This window comes from Salmo salar, chromosome ssa04 (assembly GCF_905237065.1).
Source record: "Salmo salar chromosome ssa04, Ssal_v3.1, whole genome shotgun sequence".
NCBI lineage: Eukaryota > Metazoa > Chordata > Actinopteri > Salmoniformes > Salmonidae > Salmo > Salmo salar.
The window spans coordinates 34590601-34609799 of record NC_059445.1 but is presented as its reverse complement, the minus strand read 5'-3'; positions in this window follow the sequence as shown (position 1 = coordinate 34609799).

The following is a 19199-nucleotide window of genomic DNA, read 5'->3' as shown; positions in this document are numbered from 1 at the left end:
GAACCAAAAATGCATGTATTGTGTAACATGATGTCCTAGGAGGGTCATCTAATGAAGATTGTCAAAGGTTAGTGATGCATTTAACTGTGTTTTGGGTATTTGTGATGCATCTAGTTGCTTTGAAAATGGCAGTGTGATTTTTTTTGGCAGGGTACTGTCATGACGTTGGCCTCTTTGGGTACAGGAAGGACAGTTGACCCCCTCCCCTTTGTACCATCCCCCAACCTACCTTCCCCCCAACCCAGGCCCTGTGTGAAAGAGTTGTAAAAACTATAAGAGGATAATCTCCTACCACATGTTTCATAGAGAGACAAAGGAAATTCTTCCAACTCATATAATTGGAGAACCGAGCGACATGTGTGTTCTGGAGAAGGTATGGAAGATTGGTGAAGAATCCAGTTACGAACTGGTCCGCTTGGTACAATTTTGTGATACTCAGAAGAGACAATATAGCCATATTACCATAAAACTGTTTATATAATAGCCTCAGCTTGAGACTTGCATCATAATGGTTGTATAAAATAAAGATAAAGCTATTTCTAATACATTGAGATGCTATGTACTGATGTTAATGTGATAGAATTGGATTTCTGTACCAAGCTTCACTCAGCCATCGGCACGCCCCCAAGGGACACAGACAGGACCAGGCGTCATTTGACAAGCCTGTTCAAGGGTCACTATAAAACTATACCCTGAGCTACATTTCTCCAGACCAGGCCTCCACTCCATGGCCAATAGGTTTTACCATCCAATTCCTCTACTGAAAGTGAACTATACCACGTGGTTAACTTTTAGACTATTGATACCGACAGAATAAGAACAAGTCTTTGATATTAATTATTAGTCTGCAGCTAAGTAAATTATATCATTGAACGCGAAGACCAACGAGACATCCATCCATAACGACATTAATGAATGTCGCTTTGAAAGATCCATTCTAACCGAGAGAGAGAGAGAGAGAGAGAGAGAGAGAGAACTCTCCATCAGAACGACGCTCCAACAAGGATCCCGGCGACACACTGAGCGTAAATATATATTGATTGCAATTGTTCCCGAATGAGTGAGCCTTCAATTGTCAATATTAATGAACTCTGTGTAACTTCTCAGCTGACCGTTAATGATCCATTGTTCAACAGGCCGACCTGCCTGTTTAGCCCACAAGGGCACATTCCTCTACCAATCCTTTGTGACGATAATTACTGTTTGTTTGTTTTCTGTTAATTACTTAGTGTAGTAAATAAATGATTTTAAGACAATTGATGTATGGATGATTTTAGTAAAGACTGGGTTCGTGCAGATACAACAATTTACGACATTTGGAATGAGACTGAACGCGAGGTAAAATACACCATTTAAACCAGAAGATAATCGGCCTATATTATAATATAGGAAAGTTATTAGGAAAATTATAACTTTGTAATCTGAATATTCTCCTTGGTGCTCCGATCTCCTAGTTAATTACAATTAAACGATTAATCAGTTTAATCGCGTGATAATAATTACAGGAAGTTAATTGATAAACATGTCTTCAGTTTAATGGTACCCCAAAGACACGACAGTACTCTCCTAACATAATCTAACGTTTTGCTTTTGCTGTAAAGCCTTTTTGAAATCGGACAACGTGGTTCGATTCAGGAGAGGTGTATCTATAAAATGTTGTAAAATAGTCATATGTTTGAGAAATTGAAGTTATAGCATTTATGAGGTTTTGTATTTCCCGCGACACGATTCCACTGGCTGTTGACTAGGGTGGGACGCAAGCGTCCCACGTTCCCAGACAGGTTAATCGCATTGTCATTTCTAATAAATGTATTTGTATCTTTTAAAATGTTAACTCGTTTGGCATGTATTCATTTTGTGAGGGCTGAGAGATGTTTACAAAGTTTATTTCCCATTAAGTAGTATACTTTATTTGATTTTAACCGGTAGTTGTTTGCTGTCTTCAAAAGTAAAAGATAATATTCCTGCTTAAATTCAGAAATTTAATTTTCTTCTTTACCTTGTAAAGATTTTTTATGGGCTTTTTCAAAAATAGAAATTTTAATTAAAGAAAAATAATTCACTAACTCAAGAGTTAACTTTTGCAGATTATGAAATTATCATTCCCCTAATGTACGGCTTAAAAGCATCCCAAATTATATCGGGGGTTGGCTTTTCTCTTTCCTCTATGTCTACATTTGTAATGGTAAAGGATTTCATTTTTTTTCATTAATTTCGGGTCTTGAAGATGCGCTCAATTCATTCTTCATATTTTGTCGCTAAATGTGTTTTCTGTTGGTGTATTTGGTGTATTTAAGCATGAAAATTATCCGATATCACTACGTATTGGATTTGAGAGCATTTTCTTAAAAGAAAAGGTAGTACATTTTTGAATAGCTTTTCTTACTTTAAGAAAAAAAGGAGGAGTCTTTTGTAGTTAGGAACAGTACTCTCCAGGTGTCCTGTAAAGAATTTGTAGAGATGACATTTTTCAGCCTCTTTGGTGGTTCTTTGAATTTGCCAATCTTATTGCTACGTCTGTCAATCTTATTGAATGTATGATTTAGGTTACCTGCTAAATTAATAGTTCCAGTCTGGAATTGATCTATATAATATACGTAGCTTGAATTCTATCTAAAACAACATATTTGCCCCTGCTGGGATATATAATGAAATCTATGTGTTATTTTTCACCATGTCAGGTACAATTCAACATTAGAAAACAGCCTTCTTGGTCCGTGTGCTGGGATATAAGGGAAAACCACATCTGCTGACGATATCTTGAAGTATTCTAGAACAATATTATTTTTTTCCCATCATGGAGCCTGTGCACATTCCATGTAATGGGTTGGACTTTGTTGGTGGTTACTTGTATAAAATAAAGTTAAGAACAAATTATTCTTTTTGATGACGGACTAGAAACAGGGGGTTAACCTGTTAGGGCTAGGGGGCAGTATTTACACGGCCGGATAAAAAACGTACCCGATTTAATCTGGTTACTACTCCTGCCCAGTAACTAGAATATGCATATAATTATTGGCTTTGGATAGAAAACACCCTAAAGTTTCTAAAACTGTTTGAATGGTGTCTGTGAGTATAACAGAACTCATATGGCAGGCCAAAACCTGAGAAGATTCCATGCAGGAAGTGGCCTGTCTGACAAGTTGTTGTTCATCTTGGCTCTTTTTATTGAAGACTGAGGATCTTTGCTATAACGTGACACTTCCTACGGCTCCCATAGGCTCTCAGAGCCCGGGGAAAAGCGGAATGATATCGAGGCAGCCTCTGGCTGAAACACATTATCGCGTTTGGCAAGTGGCCGATCAGAGTACTATGGGATTAGGCGCGTGCCCGAGTCGACCCCATGCTTTATTTTCTTTCGTCTGTTTACCTAAACGCAGATTCCCGGTCGGAATATTATCGCTTTTTTACGAGAAAAATGGCATAAAAATTGATTTTAAACAGCGGTTGACATGCTTCGAAGTACGGTAATGGAATATTTAGAATTTTTTTGTCACGAAATGCGCCATGCTCGTCACCCTTATTTACCCTTTCGGATAGTGTCTTGAACGCACGAACAAAACGCCGCTATTTGGATATAACAATGGATTATTTGGGACCAAACCAACATTTGTTATTGAAGTAGAAGTCCTGGGAGTGCATTCTGACGAAGAACAGCAAAGGTAATAACATTTTTCTTATAGTAAATCTGACTTTGGTGAGTGCTAAACTTGCTGGGTGTCTAAATAGCTAGCCCTGTGATACCGGGCTATCTACTGAGAATATTGCAAAATGTGCTTTCACCGAAAAGCTATTTTAAATTCGGACATATCGAGTGCATAGAGGAGTTCTGTATCTATAATTCTTAAAATAATTGTTATGTTTTTTGTGAACGTTTATCGTGAGTAATTTAGTAAATTCACCGGCAGTGTTCGGTGGGAATGCTAGTCACATGCTAGTCACATGCTAATGTAAAAAGCTGGTTTTTGATATAAATATGAACTTGATTGAACAAAACATGCATGTATTGTATAACATAATGTCCTAGGGTTGTCATCTGATGAAGATCATCAAAGGTTAGTGCTGCATTTAGCTGTGGTTTGGGTTTATGTGACATTATATGCTAGCTTGAAAAATGGGTGTCTGATTATTTCTAGCTGGGTACTCTGGTGACATAATCTAATGTTTTGCTTTCGTTGTAAAGCCTTTTTGAAATCGGACAGTGTGGTTAGATTAACGAGAGTCTTGTCTTTAAAATGGTGTAAAAAAGTCATATGCTAGCCCATAGAGGTTAACTGCCTTGTTCAGGGGCAGAACGACTGATTTTTACCTTGTCAGCTCAGGGATTCGATCTTGCAACCTTTTGGTTACAAGTCCAGCGCTCTAACCACTAGGCTACCTGCCGCCCCACCTCATATGCGGTGAACTTCTGACCTTATTCATAGATCATTTATAACATATTACTAACACATTCAATGAGACATCATTGATTCGCTTAGTTATGCACATTCAGGGATGCAGCATAGGTCCAAATAGCTTGTCATGTGCTCACACGCCTGTTTAGTGAGACACTGTGCATCACTCAACACCTCTGCCATATTGTCCCAGAGCCCCTCCCCACTGTCCTTCACTCAACACCCCAGCCTCCCCAACCATGCTGTCCAAATAATGATCTGCTCTTCCTCTTCTGGCTGCTTCCCAAGGATGTGCAGCGGCAGGAGCTGGGGTTCGGCCCCTACGGAGGTGTACGTCTTCATTATGACTGTCACAGCAGTCCAGGGGCCTTTCAGCACCACACACACACACATACAGCCTCAGACACACTCACACTCTCACGCACGGTTCTCTTGATGCAGGTGTGACTTTGGGTCTGGGCCAGTGTGCCCGATTGGGGTATGATATCACTGGATGATGTACGTGTCAACACAGGACAGACCTGTAAATCTGTGGGTTTAATGACTGCTTACAAACACACACAGGACCTCTGCCAAGTTTGTATCTCTGACACATGCTGGAATCTCTAATAGTGTCCCTTTGTTTCTACACAGACACCTTTTTCCATCATTTAGTTTACCACAAAGAAGAGAGAACAGACTTTGGCTCAGATTTCACTCCCATAGATATTAATTAAGTTCCAAGAGTATTGGAATGAAATCCCAACCTTGGAGCCGGCCTTATTATTCAATATCAGCCCATAACTGGCAGATGCTGCTGTAAGAATACTGAAGAACGCTGGCCACTGCCACCCCTTAGAGCTGGCTGCCTGTGTTATGGCTCATGCACGGAGACACACACAGACAAACCCACAAGCACACTGGAGGAAAAGGAAAATGGAGGGTTTCATTGCAGCATTAACCTGTTGAGGGTAGGGGGCAGTATTGACACGGCTGGATAAAAAACGTACCCGATTTAATCTGGTTACTACTCCTGCCCAGTAACTAGAATATGCATATAATTATTTGCTTTGGATAGAAAACACTCCAAAGTTTCTAAAACTGTTTGAATGGTGTCTGTGAGTATAACAGAACTCAAATGGCAGGTCAAAACCTGAGAGATTCCTTTACAGGAAGTGGCCTGTCTGACCATTTATTGTCTTTCTTTGACATCTCATTCCATTACAAAGGATCTCTGCGGTAACGTGACACTTCCCACGGCTCCAATAGGCTCTCAGAGCCCGGGAAAAACCTGAATGTCGTCATTCCAGCCCCAGGCTGAAACACATTATCGCCTTTCTCAAGTGGCCGATCAAGGGACTGTGGGCTTAGGCGCGTGCACTGGCCGCCCCCGTCTTTGTCTTTTTTCCTCTGTTTACCGAAAAGGAGATTCCCAGTCGGAATATTATCGCTTTTTTACGAGATAAATTGCATAAAAATTGATTTTAAACAGCGGTTGACATGCTTCGAAGTACGGTAATGGAATATTTAGAATTTTTTTGTCACGAATTGCGCCATGCGCACGACCCTGATTTACCATTTCGGATAGTTTCTGGAACGCACGAACAAAACGCCGCTTTTTGGATATAACGATGGATTATTTGGGACCAAACCAACATTTGTTATTGAAGTAGAAGTCCTGGGAGTGCATTCTGACGAAGACAACAAAGGTAATAACATTTTTTTATAGTAAATCTGATTTTGGTGAAGGCTAAACTTGCTGGGTGTCTAAATAGCTAGCCCGTGGTGGCTGGGCTATGTACTTAGAATATTGCAAAATGTGCTTTCACCAAAAAGCTATTTTAAAATCGGACATATCGATTGCATAGAGGAGTTCTGTATCTATAATTCTTTAAATAATTGTTATGCTTTTTGTGAACGTTTATCGTGAGTAATTTAGTAAATTGTTAGCAAATTCCCCTGCTAGTTCTGAACGTCACATGCTAATGTAAAAAGCTGTTTTTTGATATAAATATGAACTTGATTGAACAAAACTTGATTGAACAAAACATGCATGTATTGTATAACATAATGTCCTAGGGTTGTCATCTGATGAAGATCATCAAAGGTTAGTGCTGCATTTAGCTGTCTTCTGGGTTTTTGTGACATTATATGCTAGCTTGAAAAATGGGTGTCTGATTATTTCTGGCTTGGTACTCTGCTGACATAATCTAATGTTTTGCTTTCGTTGTAAAGCCTTTTTGAAATCGGACAGTGTGGTTAGATTAACGAGAGTCTTGTCTTTAAATAGCTGTAAAATAGTCATATGTTTGAGAAATTGAAGTAATAGGATTTTTAAGGTTTTGAAAATCGCGCCACAGGCTTAAAGTGGCTGTTACGTAGGTGGGACGAATTCGTCCCGCCTAGCCCATAGAGGTTAAAGACAAGACTCTCCTTTATCTAAACACACTGTCCGATTTCAAAAAGGCTTTACAGCGAAAGCAAAACATTAGATTATGTCAGCAGAGTACCAAGCCAGAAATAATCAGACACCCATTTTTCAAGCTAGCATATAATGTCACAAAAACCCAGAAGACAGCTAAATGCAGCACTAACCTTTGATGATCTTCATCAGATGACACACCTAGGACATTATGTTATACAATACATGCATGTTTTGTTCAATCAAGTTCATATTTATATCAAAAAACAGCTTTTTACATTAGCATGTGACGTTCAGAACTAGCATACCCCCCGCAAACTTCCGGGGAATTTGCTAACAATTTACTAAATTACTCACGATAAACGTTCACAAAAAGCATAACAATTATTTTAAGAATTATAGATACAGAACTCCTCTATGCACTCGATATGTCCGATTTTAAAATAGCTTTTTGGTGAAAGCACATTTTGCAATATTCTAAGTACATAGCCCAGCCATCACGGGCTAGCTATTTAGACACCCGGCAAGTTTAGCCTTCACCAAAATCAGATTTACTATTATAAAAGTTTGATTACCTTTTGTTGTCTTTGTCAGAATGCACTCCCAGGACTGCTACTTCAATAACAAATGTTGGTTTGGTCCAAAATAATCCATCGTTATATCCGAATAGCGGCGTTTTGTTCGTGCGTCCCAGACACTATCCGAAATGGTAAATCAGGGTGCGCGCATGGCGCAATTCGTGACAAAAAAATTCTAAATATTCCATTACCGTACTTCGAAGCATGTCAACCGCTGTTTAAAATCAATTTTTATGCAATTTATCTCGTAAAAAAGCGATAATATTCCGACCGGGAATCTCCTTTTCGGCAAACAGAGGAAAAATCACAAAGACGGGGGCGGCCAGGGCACACGCCTAAGCCCACATTCCCTTGATTGGCCACTTGAGAAAGGCGATAATGTGTTTCAGCCTGGGGCTGGAATGACGACATTCAGGTTTTTCCCGGGCTCTGAGCCCCCATGGAAGACGTAGGAAGTGTCACGTTAGAGCAGAGATCCTTTGTAAAAGATAGAGATGGCAAAGAAGTTCAAGAAATGGTCAGAAAGACCACTTCCTGTAAAGGAATCTCTCAGGTTTTGACCTGCCATTTGAGTTCTGTTATACTCACAGACACCATTCAAACAGTTTTAGAAACTTTTGAGTGTTTTCTATCCAAAGTCAATAATTATATGCATATTCTAGTTACTGGGCAGGAGTAGTAACCAGATTAAATCGGGTACGTTTTTTATCCAGCCGTGAAAATACTGCCACCTAGCCATAACAGGTTAAAATCCCCAGCTACAGTAAATGCAGCCTCAGGATATGTGGTTTCCAGTTTACATAGAGTCCAATGAAGTTCTTTCAGGGCCGTTGAGGTGTCTGTTGGGGTGGGGATGTACACGACTGTGATTATAATTGAAGAGAATTCTCTTGGTAGATAATGCGGTCAGCATTTAATTGTAAGGAATTCTAGGTCAGGTGAACAAAAGAACTTGAGTTCCTGTATGTTGTTATGATCACACCACGACTCGTTAATCATAAGGCATACACCCCTGCCCTTCTTCTTACCAGAGAGATGTTTGTTTCTGTCGGCGCAATGCGTGAAGAAACCAGGTGGCTGTACCGACTCTGATAACGTATCCCGAGTGAGCCATGTTTCCGTGAAACAGAGAATGTTACAATCTCTGATGTCTCTCTGGAAGACACTGGACGTTGGCTAGTAGTATACTTGGGAGCGGTGGGTGATGTGCCCGTCTACGGAGCCTGACCAGGAGACCGCTCCGTCTGCCCCTTCTACGGCGCCGTTGTTTTAGGTCGCCTGCTGGGATCCGATCCATTGTCCTGGGTGGTGGACCAATCAGAGGATCCGCTTTGGGAAAGTCGTATTCCTGGTCGTAATGTTGGTAAATTGACGTTGCTCTTATATCTTATATCTCTGAAACTGCAAACACTTTGCCACCATGGCCTTTTTTGCCTTTACCTCCCTTATCTCACCTCATTTGCTCACATTGTATATAGACTTTTTTTTCTACTGTATTATTGACTCTGTTTGTTTTACTCCATGTGTAACTCTGTGTTGTTGTATGTGTCGAACTGCTTTGCTTTATCTTGGCCAGGTCGCAATTGTAAATGAGAACGTGTTCTCAACTTGCCTACCTGATTAAAACCTCTTGGGGATCTTATCCCGGTATTGGGATTTATTGTCAAGAGACCATGGCGGGAAATTCAAAACTGCAAGAATCGAATAATTTCAATTTCTCAAACAATCAACTATTTTTCACAATTTGAAAGATAAACATCTCCTAAATCCAATCACATTGTCTGATTTCAAAGAGGCTTTACGGCGAAAGCATAAAGTTAGGTTCTGTTAGGAGAGTACATTGAAAATAGCTGTGTGTAATGTTTTGTCAATTCAAAGACAGGCGTCACCAAAAGCAGATAACCAGCTAAAATTATGCACTAACCTTTGACAATCTTCCTCAGATGACACTCCTAGGACATTATGTTATACAATACATGCATTTTTGTTCCATCAAGTTCATATTTATATCCAAAAACAGCATTTTACAGTAGTGGTGAAATTCAGATTTTTTTTCCCCCTCAAATGCTTCCGGTGAACAACGTTACAATTTACAAAATTACTATTCGAAAACATTGGTAAATTATAATATTGTCATTCAAATAATTATAGTTTAACATTTCGTAAATGCTACTGCATTGCCAGATTTCAAAATAACTTTACTGGGAAATCACACTTTGCAATAAACGGGGTGCTGTGCTAAGAACAATAGGCTAGGATATACAGGTTAGCACCATCTAATATCAATAATACTATTGTCAATAATCCCTTACCTTTGATTATCTTCATCCATTGGCACTTCCAGGAATCCCAGGTCCACAACAAATGTGGTTTCTTTCGACAAAGTTCCAAATTTATGTCCAAATAACTCCAAGTTATTCCATGTTGATAGCGCTTCGGTAGGCTCCTCAAAAGTAGGGCGGGGGGGAGTCACGACGAAAAGTAAAAAAAAAAATCTATTTACGTTCATTCAAACATGTCAAACGTTGATTAGCATCAATCTTTAGGCCCATTTTTTATCTGAAACATCAGTAATGTTTCATCCCGACCTCTCCTGTGTCTTGAAAAACGTTTTTGAAAAAATGTCTCGCCTCACATGAACTCACATGAATGCGCAGGTGCGGGCAATAATGAAGTGACGACATCCCAGGGACGTCAACTTCTCTTCCTTGTCATCCAGTCTCTGTTCATCATAGACGCTTCAAACAACTTTATAAAGATCGTTGACATCTAGTGGAAGCCGTGGGAAGTGCGAAATGAATCCTTTCTCACTGTGTGATCTATTAACAATGACTTGAATAAATAGTACAGCCACAAAATTATTTTGTTTTTCTCAGGTTTTTGCCTGCCATATGAGTTTTGTTATACTTACAGACACCATTCAAACAGTTTTAGAAAATTCAGAGTGTTTTCTATCCAAATCTGGTAATAATATGCATATCCTAGCTTCTGAGTTGGTGTAGGAGGCAGTTAAAAATGTTTTTTTCAAAATTCTCAATACTGCCCCCTAGCCCCAACAGGTTAAATAAAGGTGAAATAAAATAAATAAATACATATCCAATAGTTCCTCCCGGCTGTATGTAATGACACTTAAGATTTCCTGGGGTAACAGTGTAAGAAATAATACATAAAAAAACAAAATACTGCATAGTTTCCTAAGAACGCAAAGCAAGGCGGCCATATTTGTCGGCACTGGAATTTTCATATTATTAGATTCAGATTAGATTTTTATGAGTTATAGCATGGCAGCTCATCAAGAGCATCCACTTTGCTGCCCTCATGTCATTTCCCTTCACAACATCTTCATGTGTGTGCTCAGCTACGCACTCATGGTGGGCTGTGCTACACACAGAGTGGTGAGAGGAAGAGAGAGCAATAGAGAGAGAAGGAACCTGAATGTTCTTGAGTTTGTTATGGAAAAGAGAGATGTTTGGGACACATTCTTTATTAACAAAGGACACATTAGCTCCTCCATCCCTTTGCAGGGGTGGGGGAAAAACAGTGGGCGCTGTCACACGAGGTGCTGGTCTCTCTGCCATCCTCTCCACCTCTCCACCTCATGGTCGTCATCTCATCTGGCTGCCCCTAGGCCGCCAGGGTGACGAAATGAAGAACTCTCTCGCTGGTGGGGCAGCTGTCTTCTCTGGTTGCTGCCGGAGGGGCGGGGTGCGCTCTTGGTGCAACGGATGCTGCTGCTCGCCTTACTCTCTGTCTAACCGTAGTCCCAGGTCTACTATTGACGGTGGAGCGAGGAGGCTCTTTTAAAGCCTCTCTAGACCCTCCTGCCAAAGGCAGGTGTCTAGCTAGCTGCTTCTTCTCCTCCTCTAGCTCCCTAAAACGCACCGTTGCATCTTTGATGGCGGCTACAAAGAGGCCGCTGTCAGAGATGGGGGGCGCGTTCAATAGGGCGGCTTTGTTGGTCTTTTTCATAGCTGGCATAGACAGCCAGAGGTGTCGTTCCACTACCACCGGTGGCCATGGACCTCCCCGTGTATACAGCCGACGCCTGTGTGAGCTGGGGGATGGCGCCGGAATCCTCAACGTTTCTTCTATCTCCCCTCCTGCCAGCTCCGTCTTACCTGTGGTGAGAGGGGACAGAGGCCGCCAGGAGGGCAATATTGTTAGCTGCTGCTACAGCTTGCACACCTAGAGTGAAGGACTTCCCTACCAGCTGGGCTGTGAATCTGTCCTTCGTTGTGGGTAACGTGGGTTTCTTGGACGACGGCCAGGAGCTAGAACCTGGGACGAGGTACGCAGCCAGGGTGTCCTCGAGCCTAGGGATCTCCTGAGGCCGTTCTCCATCCACTCTGGTGAATGGGATGTACGCCTTTGCCGGCGCCATGGCTGTTAAAGGCGACTCCCATGCACCTTCCACATACTTTGCAAGTGAGGGCATGGCAGGTGCCAACTGCACAGCCGCCCGTCTCGGTCTAGAGTAAGGGCCGCCCACCATCATGTCCACCTCCGGGTTGGGGGGAATGGGGGGCAGTGCAGTCTCTAGGCTGGCAAAAAGCTCAATGAGCCCTGTAAAATCTGAGCACAAATAGGCCATTGCATAGGAGGCGGCTGCTGAGAAGTCAGAGTCTGTCTCTTCCTCGCCCAAGGATGTGAAATTCCCCTCGCTCTCCCTAGGGAGGGAGGTCATTTCAGCTTCGGTTGGTAGACTGGGATTTTCCAGAGAAAAGCCCAGACACTTCCCAACATCCTTGTCATCATATGATGCCTCAGAATCTGAGGCTAGCAAAGACATGGCGTCTTCCAGAGGGAGATCCCCTTTGAAAAATTCCCAACGCTGTTTTCTCTCCTTTAAAGAAAGGAGGGTGCAGCTAGGGCATTCCGGGGTATCTGTGAGACCGCCCCTTGCATGCTGCGAACCCAAACACACAAAACATAAGTCGTGTGGGTCCTTAGCCGCCATAGTGGAGCAGCGACACAGAGCTCTTAAAAGAGCTTTTGGGGGTAGAAAAGGCGTGCTCATGAAGGACAAAGTCGAGACCAGGAAATCAGCGGCGGGTTCGTCCTGAGTCTTCTCGCTTCTCTCTAGGCATCTTCAGGCCAGTCCTGTAGCTGAAGATAATGGGAGGCTGATTGAGGGGAAGCGTCCCCTTACATAGGGACACCTGTACTCCTATTGGCTGCAGGTATGTGCATATTTTTTCCTCAGGCTATTCGCTGCCTAGGTAAACCACTAGGAGCAGAGCTCTCCTATGGGGTGGAGCTCCACAATATAGAACAGCGTAAACACACACATCCCTGGGTTGCTCCTCCTTCCAGTTCGTTGCAGCTAGCGACTGGAACGAGCTTCAAAAAACTGTTTTGGACAGTTTTATCTCCATCTCCTAATTCAAAGACTTAATCATGGACACTCTTACTGACAGTTGTGGCAGCTTCGCACCATGTTTTGTGATGCTATCATGTTGTGCTGCTGACATGTTGTGTTGCTACCATGTTGTTGTCAAGTGGTGTTGCTACCATGCTGTGTTGTTGTCTTAGGTCTCTCTTTATGTGTTGTGGTGTCTCTCTTGTTGTGATGTGTGTTTTGTCATATATTTATATATATATATATATATATATATATATTTTTTTTTAATCCCAGCCGCCGTCCCCTGCAGGAGGCCTATTGTCTTTTGGTAGGCCGTCATTGTAAATAAGAATTTGTTCTTAACTGACTTGTCCAGTTAAATAAAGGTTAAATAAAAATAAATACATCAATTACAAATAATACATGAGAGGCTGTTCTAACGTAAAAAATAGTAAAGCCTTTATTACATTAAAGCAAAGATTAAAAACAACCGAATATGTGAAATTGTTTACTTGAGGCTTGGGGCTCACGGAATCAGTAGGCTATTAAACAATCACTCAAACAGGCAACAGAAGCAGGATCTGTCTTAATTCAACAGCGCACTGATGTGTTTCAGAAACCGCTATCCGACAAGGGAGAAAGCGCATTTGTTATAAAACAATATTATTTTTATTAGTGTTGCACAATTGTTTATGTAATACAACCATATACAATTTCAGTAGCACATGTCTTAGACTGGATCAGTACACCCAGCACGAATCAGACAGGTGTCTTGTATATGTGTCACTGGGACTTGGGGATATCTGCATGCTAGCTATTTGATTTGAGGCTAGGTAGCTAGCTAAGTAACGTTACAACAAGAATGCACAATCCCTCCATCAGTGCTCAGACTGTCCGCAATAGGCTGAGAGAGGCTGGACTGAGGGCTTGTAGGCCTGTTGTAAGACAGGTCCTCACCAGACATCACCGGCAACAACGTTGGGCACAAACCCACGTCGCTGGACCAGACAGGACTGGCAAAAAGTGCTCTTCACTGACAAGTCGCGGTTTTGAGGCCTGTACTCTGGAGCGGGATCAATTTGGAGGTGGAGGGTCCATCATGGTCTGAGGCGGTGTGTCACAGCATCATCGGACTGAGCATGTTGTCATTGCAGGCAATCTCAACGCTGTGCGTTACAGGGAAGACATCCTCCTCCCTCATGTGGTACTCTTCCTGCAGGCTCATTCAGACATGACCATCCAGCATGACAATGCCACCAGCCATACTGCTTGTTCTGTGCGTGATTTCCTGCAAGACAGGAATGTCAGTGTTCTGCCATGGCCAGTGAAGAGACCAGATCTCAATCTTATTGAGCACGTCTGGGACCTGTTGGATCAGAAGGGTGAGGCCTAGGGCCATTCCCCCCAGAAATGTCCGGGAACTTGCAGGTGCCTTGGTGGAAGAGTGGGGTAACATCTCACAGCAACCTGAAATGTTTGCCAGGTCTTTAATCCTCTGCACCACCAGAAAAGACTACAGACTATAGACTTTTTTTATAGATTATATCTGAGCCTCAATTTTACAGTAAAAAAAGTAAAGAAACATGCAGGATTGAACTTGCAATCTACAGGTTTAAAGCAAGACCATTAACCCTCTGTGCTACCAGGGGATGGCTGGGGCACTCTGGGGGAGTTTTAGGCTAATGTCGCCAATCAAGACACGGATCAAAATTGTTTTAGTTATTTAAATGTTCCCATCCTCATCATATGCTTTGTACTTGTAACACTGTATTTTTTTACAGACCTTCACCTTCAATGGGTTTTAAGAAGGAGGCGAAGAGAGAAGAGAGAGGATGTGAAGAGTATGCAATCTCCCCCACCAACCTTCCATCCCTCTCTCAATCTCTCTCCCTCTCCCTCTCTTCCCTGCTCTCTCTCTCCCCTCTCTCTCCCCCACCCTCTCTCTGTCTCTCTCTATAGCCCTCGCTCTCCCACCCTCCCTTCCCTCCCTCTCTTTCTCTCCCCCTCTCCTTCTCTCTCTCTCTCTCTCATTCTTTCTTTCTTTCTCCCTCCCTCCCTCCCTCCCTCCCTCCCTCCCTCCCTCCCTCCCTCCCTCCCTCCCTCCCTCCCTCCCTCCCTCTCTGTTTCTCTCTCGTTCTCTCCTTCCCTCTCACCTAAAGCATGGGCCCAGATCGCACAGCTTTTCACTCAATGACTCATTCATAGAATATTCTGTTTTCCCCCTCTCCTCTCTTTCACATCCAAGACAAAGCCATCCATTTTATTTTCAAACAGCCTTTAAACAGCTGAGGGTTCCGATGGTGTACCACATATTCTTTGGAAAGACACGTCACATGGACCCAGGGCCCCAGGCATGACATTTCATAAGGATATCCCAGTAAAGTATTGGAACAAATCTTAACGTTGGTTTCCTATGAAGACTCTAGTAACTCATAACTGATAGCAAATATCTGTCCTAAGTCAGTCTTTAGTGGAAAATATACCACACCAAAGGAATGTTATCCCAATCCAGGTTTTTCTTGTGATAAAGACATTACAAATATTAAGATAACATTAATTTGCTCTCTGAGATCATTTGAAAAGATAGCACATCTTAGCGGTAATATTACAATTTCTTTAGCCATCCTCTAAAAGCAAAGTCAAGAAAGTTAGGAGCATAGTGTGTTTCAACTATACATGGAAAGATAAGACGGAGAGCAACAATACGACCATGGTGGGTAAAGTATTCGAGAAAAGGTCTCAACAGAGCAGAAGTAAAACGGGATCCCAATACAGTACTACAATATCTACTCACTGGAGATGCTGCTGGAAAACGGTTAGCTCAGCCTTGCTTTAGTATGTGGTCTCTTTCCCTGGCCTTTAGTGTAGCACACAAACGACTCCCCACCACCTGCAGAATTCATTATCCCAAAGAAGATTGGTTCCACATGTAAGGATCCACTCCCACAAATGCCGTGTCCCATAAAACAGAAACTTTTGGCATTAAATTGTGTGAAAAAAGTGATGAAATTGTGAGAGAATTTGTATTTTTTTGAAAGGAAGGTGCACACTGACTATGTGATAGCTGTTGTTTTTCTAGGCTCCTCTGCATAAGTCACTGAGTAAGAATGTGTTGAGTAAAATGTCACAAAACCCCTTCAGCTGAAATAATCTCCCAAATCTGGCAATGAAGAATGAGAAAATGAGAATGAACACAGCTGACCCTAAAGTTAGATAAAGGAACATTACACACTCAACACACACACACACACACACACACACACACACACACACACACACACACACACACACACACACACACACACACACACACACACACACACACACACACACACACACACACATACACATACACATACACAGAAAGACTAGTCAGTGGGTGGTTCATGGTTCATCCCATCAGAGGAGCTCTGAAGTCTTTTAAGCCGTTGGTGGATGTTGGGTGTGGGATCAACGAGTGTGACCCTTCTCCCCATGGCTGGGGCTGTGAAGCTGCTGCCAGGCGCAGCAGAATGACTCCCACCCCGGCCTGGGCCTGCCTGTGGGTGTCTAGTGTGGAGTCAGCATGGGTGTGGTGGTGGTGGTGGATCCAGCAAAGCCTTAAGCTGCAGAACCACAGCCACCAAACCCCAGATCCATAAGCTGAGAGCCTGGGAGAGTTGAGTGACAAACAGGCAATCACTGACTAGGCTTTGTGTGTGTGTGTGTGTGTGTGTGTGTGTGTGTGTGTGTGTGTGTGTGTGTGTGTGTGTGTGTGTGTGTGTGTGTGTGTGTGTGTGTGTGTGTGTGTGTGTGTGTGTGTGTGTGTGTCAGTGGACCCTCAGGAGGACCAGGGTCTTTCATGGTTGTTTCATCCTCATCAGGAGATACTGTAGATAACCACTCTGCTCTTCATTAAGCTTCTATGCTGCTGACAATGACAGGCACAGAGTATTTTTCCTGAGAAAACTATTTGAATAATTGTTTTCAGTGAGCACAAAACTGTTGTTCCAAAATGTATAATCAGATCCAGATAGCTGTGGATGATGTATTTGTGATGTGAGGCTGTTGATGCTTGTCGTCGTCGGGTGAATAATGTTCTGGATGCTCTGAGCTCAGGCTGTTGGACACAGAATCCGCATGCTGAGGATGAGCTCCAGTTTCTTATGAAACATTAAATTACCCTGAGTTGAGTGCACACACACACCAATACATACACAAACACACACACAGATGTATGCAGTGTATTCAGACCCCTTCACTGTTTCCACATTTTGTTACGTTACAGCCTTATTATAAAATGTGTGATTTTTTTTCTCAACAATCAAACACACAATACCTCATAATGACAAAGTAAAAACTGTTTTTTTGAAAGTATTCAGACCCTTTCCTATGAGACTTGAAATTGAGCTCAGGTGCATCCTGTTTCCATTGATCATCTTTGAGATGTTTCTACAACTTGATTGGAGTCCACCTGTGGTAAATTCAATTGACTGGACATGATTTGGAAAGGCACACACCTGTACATAGAAGGTCCCATAGTTGACAGTGCATGTCAGAGAAAAAACCAAGCCATGAGGTCGAAGCAATTGTCCGTAGAGCTCCGAGACAGGATTGTGTCGAGACACAGATCTGGGGAAGGGTACCAAAAACATTTCCGCAGCATTGAAGATCTCCAAGAACACAGTGGCCTTCATCATTCTTAAATGGAAGAAGTTTGGAACCATCAAGACTCTTCCTAGAGCTAGCCGCCCGGCCAAACTGAGCAATTGGGGGAGAAGCAACTTGGGCTCCCGAGTGGTGCATCGGTCTAAGGCACTGCATCTACAGTGCTATAAGCATCACTACAGACACTCTGGTTCGAATCCAGGCTGTATCACAACTGGCCGTGATTGGGAGTCCCATAGGGCGGCACACAATTGGCCCAGCGTCCACTGTCCGGGTTTGGCCAGTGGAGGCCATCATTGTAAATAATTAAAATTAGAAAACATTGGTAAAATATTATATTGTCATTTAAAGAATTATAGATTTACATCTTTTGAACGCAATCAACTTGCCAGATTTAAAAATAACCTTACTGGGAAATCACACTTTGCAATAATCTGAGCACTGTGCCCAGAAAAATACGCGTTGCGATACAGACTAGACGTCATGTTGGGGAGATCTAAAATCGAAAATACTATGTAAATAATCCATTACCTTTGATTCTCTTCATCAGATGTCACTTCCAGGTATCACAGGTCCATAACGAATGTAGTTTTGTTCAAAAAAGCTCATCATTTATGTCCAAAAATCTCCGTCTCGTTAGCACATGATGTAAGCCAGCCGGACTTCTCGTCATGAACGAGGGGAAAAAATATATTTACGTTCGTTCAAACATGTCAAACGTTGTATAGCATAAATCATTAGGGCCTTTTTTAACCAGAACATGAATAATATTCAAGGTGGACGAATGCATAGCCTTTTATAACGTATTGGAACGAGGGTACCCAACATGAAGTAGCGCGCCAGGTGTCTAATGGGACATCACCGTTCCATGGCTCTTGTTCGGTCAGATCTCCCTCCAGAAGACTCAAAACACTTTGTAAAGGCTGGTGACATCTAGTGGAAGCAATAGGAAGTGCCAAAATATTCCTAAACCCCTGTGTTTTTCAATGGGATAGGTTTGAAGTCAATACAACACATCAGGTATCCACTTCCTGTCAGAAAATGTCTCAGGGTTTTGCCTGCCAAATGAGTTCTGTTATACTCACAGACACCATTCAAACAGTTTTGGAAACTTTAGAGTGTTTTCTATCCATATATAATAAGTATATGCATATTCTAGTTACTGGGTAGGATTAGTAACCAGATTAAATCGGGTACATTTTTTTTTATCCAGACGTGCAAATGCTGCCCCCTAGACCCAACAGGTTAACTGACTTGCCTAGTTAAATAAAGGATACTTTTTTTTAAATGCAAAAAAGGGCCTTGGTCAGGGTAGTTACCAAGAACCAGATGGTCACTCTGACAGAGCTCCAGAGTTGCTCTGTGAAAATGGGAGAACCTTCCAGAAGACAACCATCTCTGCAGCACTCCACCAACCAGGCCTTTATGGTAGAGTGGCCAGATGGAAGCAACTCCTCAGTAAAATGCACATGACAGCCCGCTTGGAGTTTGCCAAAAGACACCTAAAGGATTCTCAGACTATGAGAAACCAAGATTGAACTCTTTGGCTTGAATACAGAGCATCACGTCTGGAGGAAACCTGGCCCCATCCCTACGGTGAAGCATGGTGGTGGCAGCATCATGCCATGGGGATGTTTTTCAGTGGCAGGGACTGGGAGACTAGTCAGGATCAAGGGAAAGATGAACGGAGCAAAGTACAGAGCGATCATTGATGAAAACCTGCTCAAGAGTGCTCAGGACCTCAGACTGGGACGAAGGTTCACCTTCCAACAGGAGAACGACCCGAAGCACACAGCCAAGACAACAAGTCTCTGAATGTCCTTGAGTGGCCCAGCCAG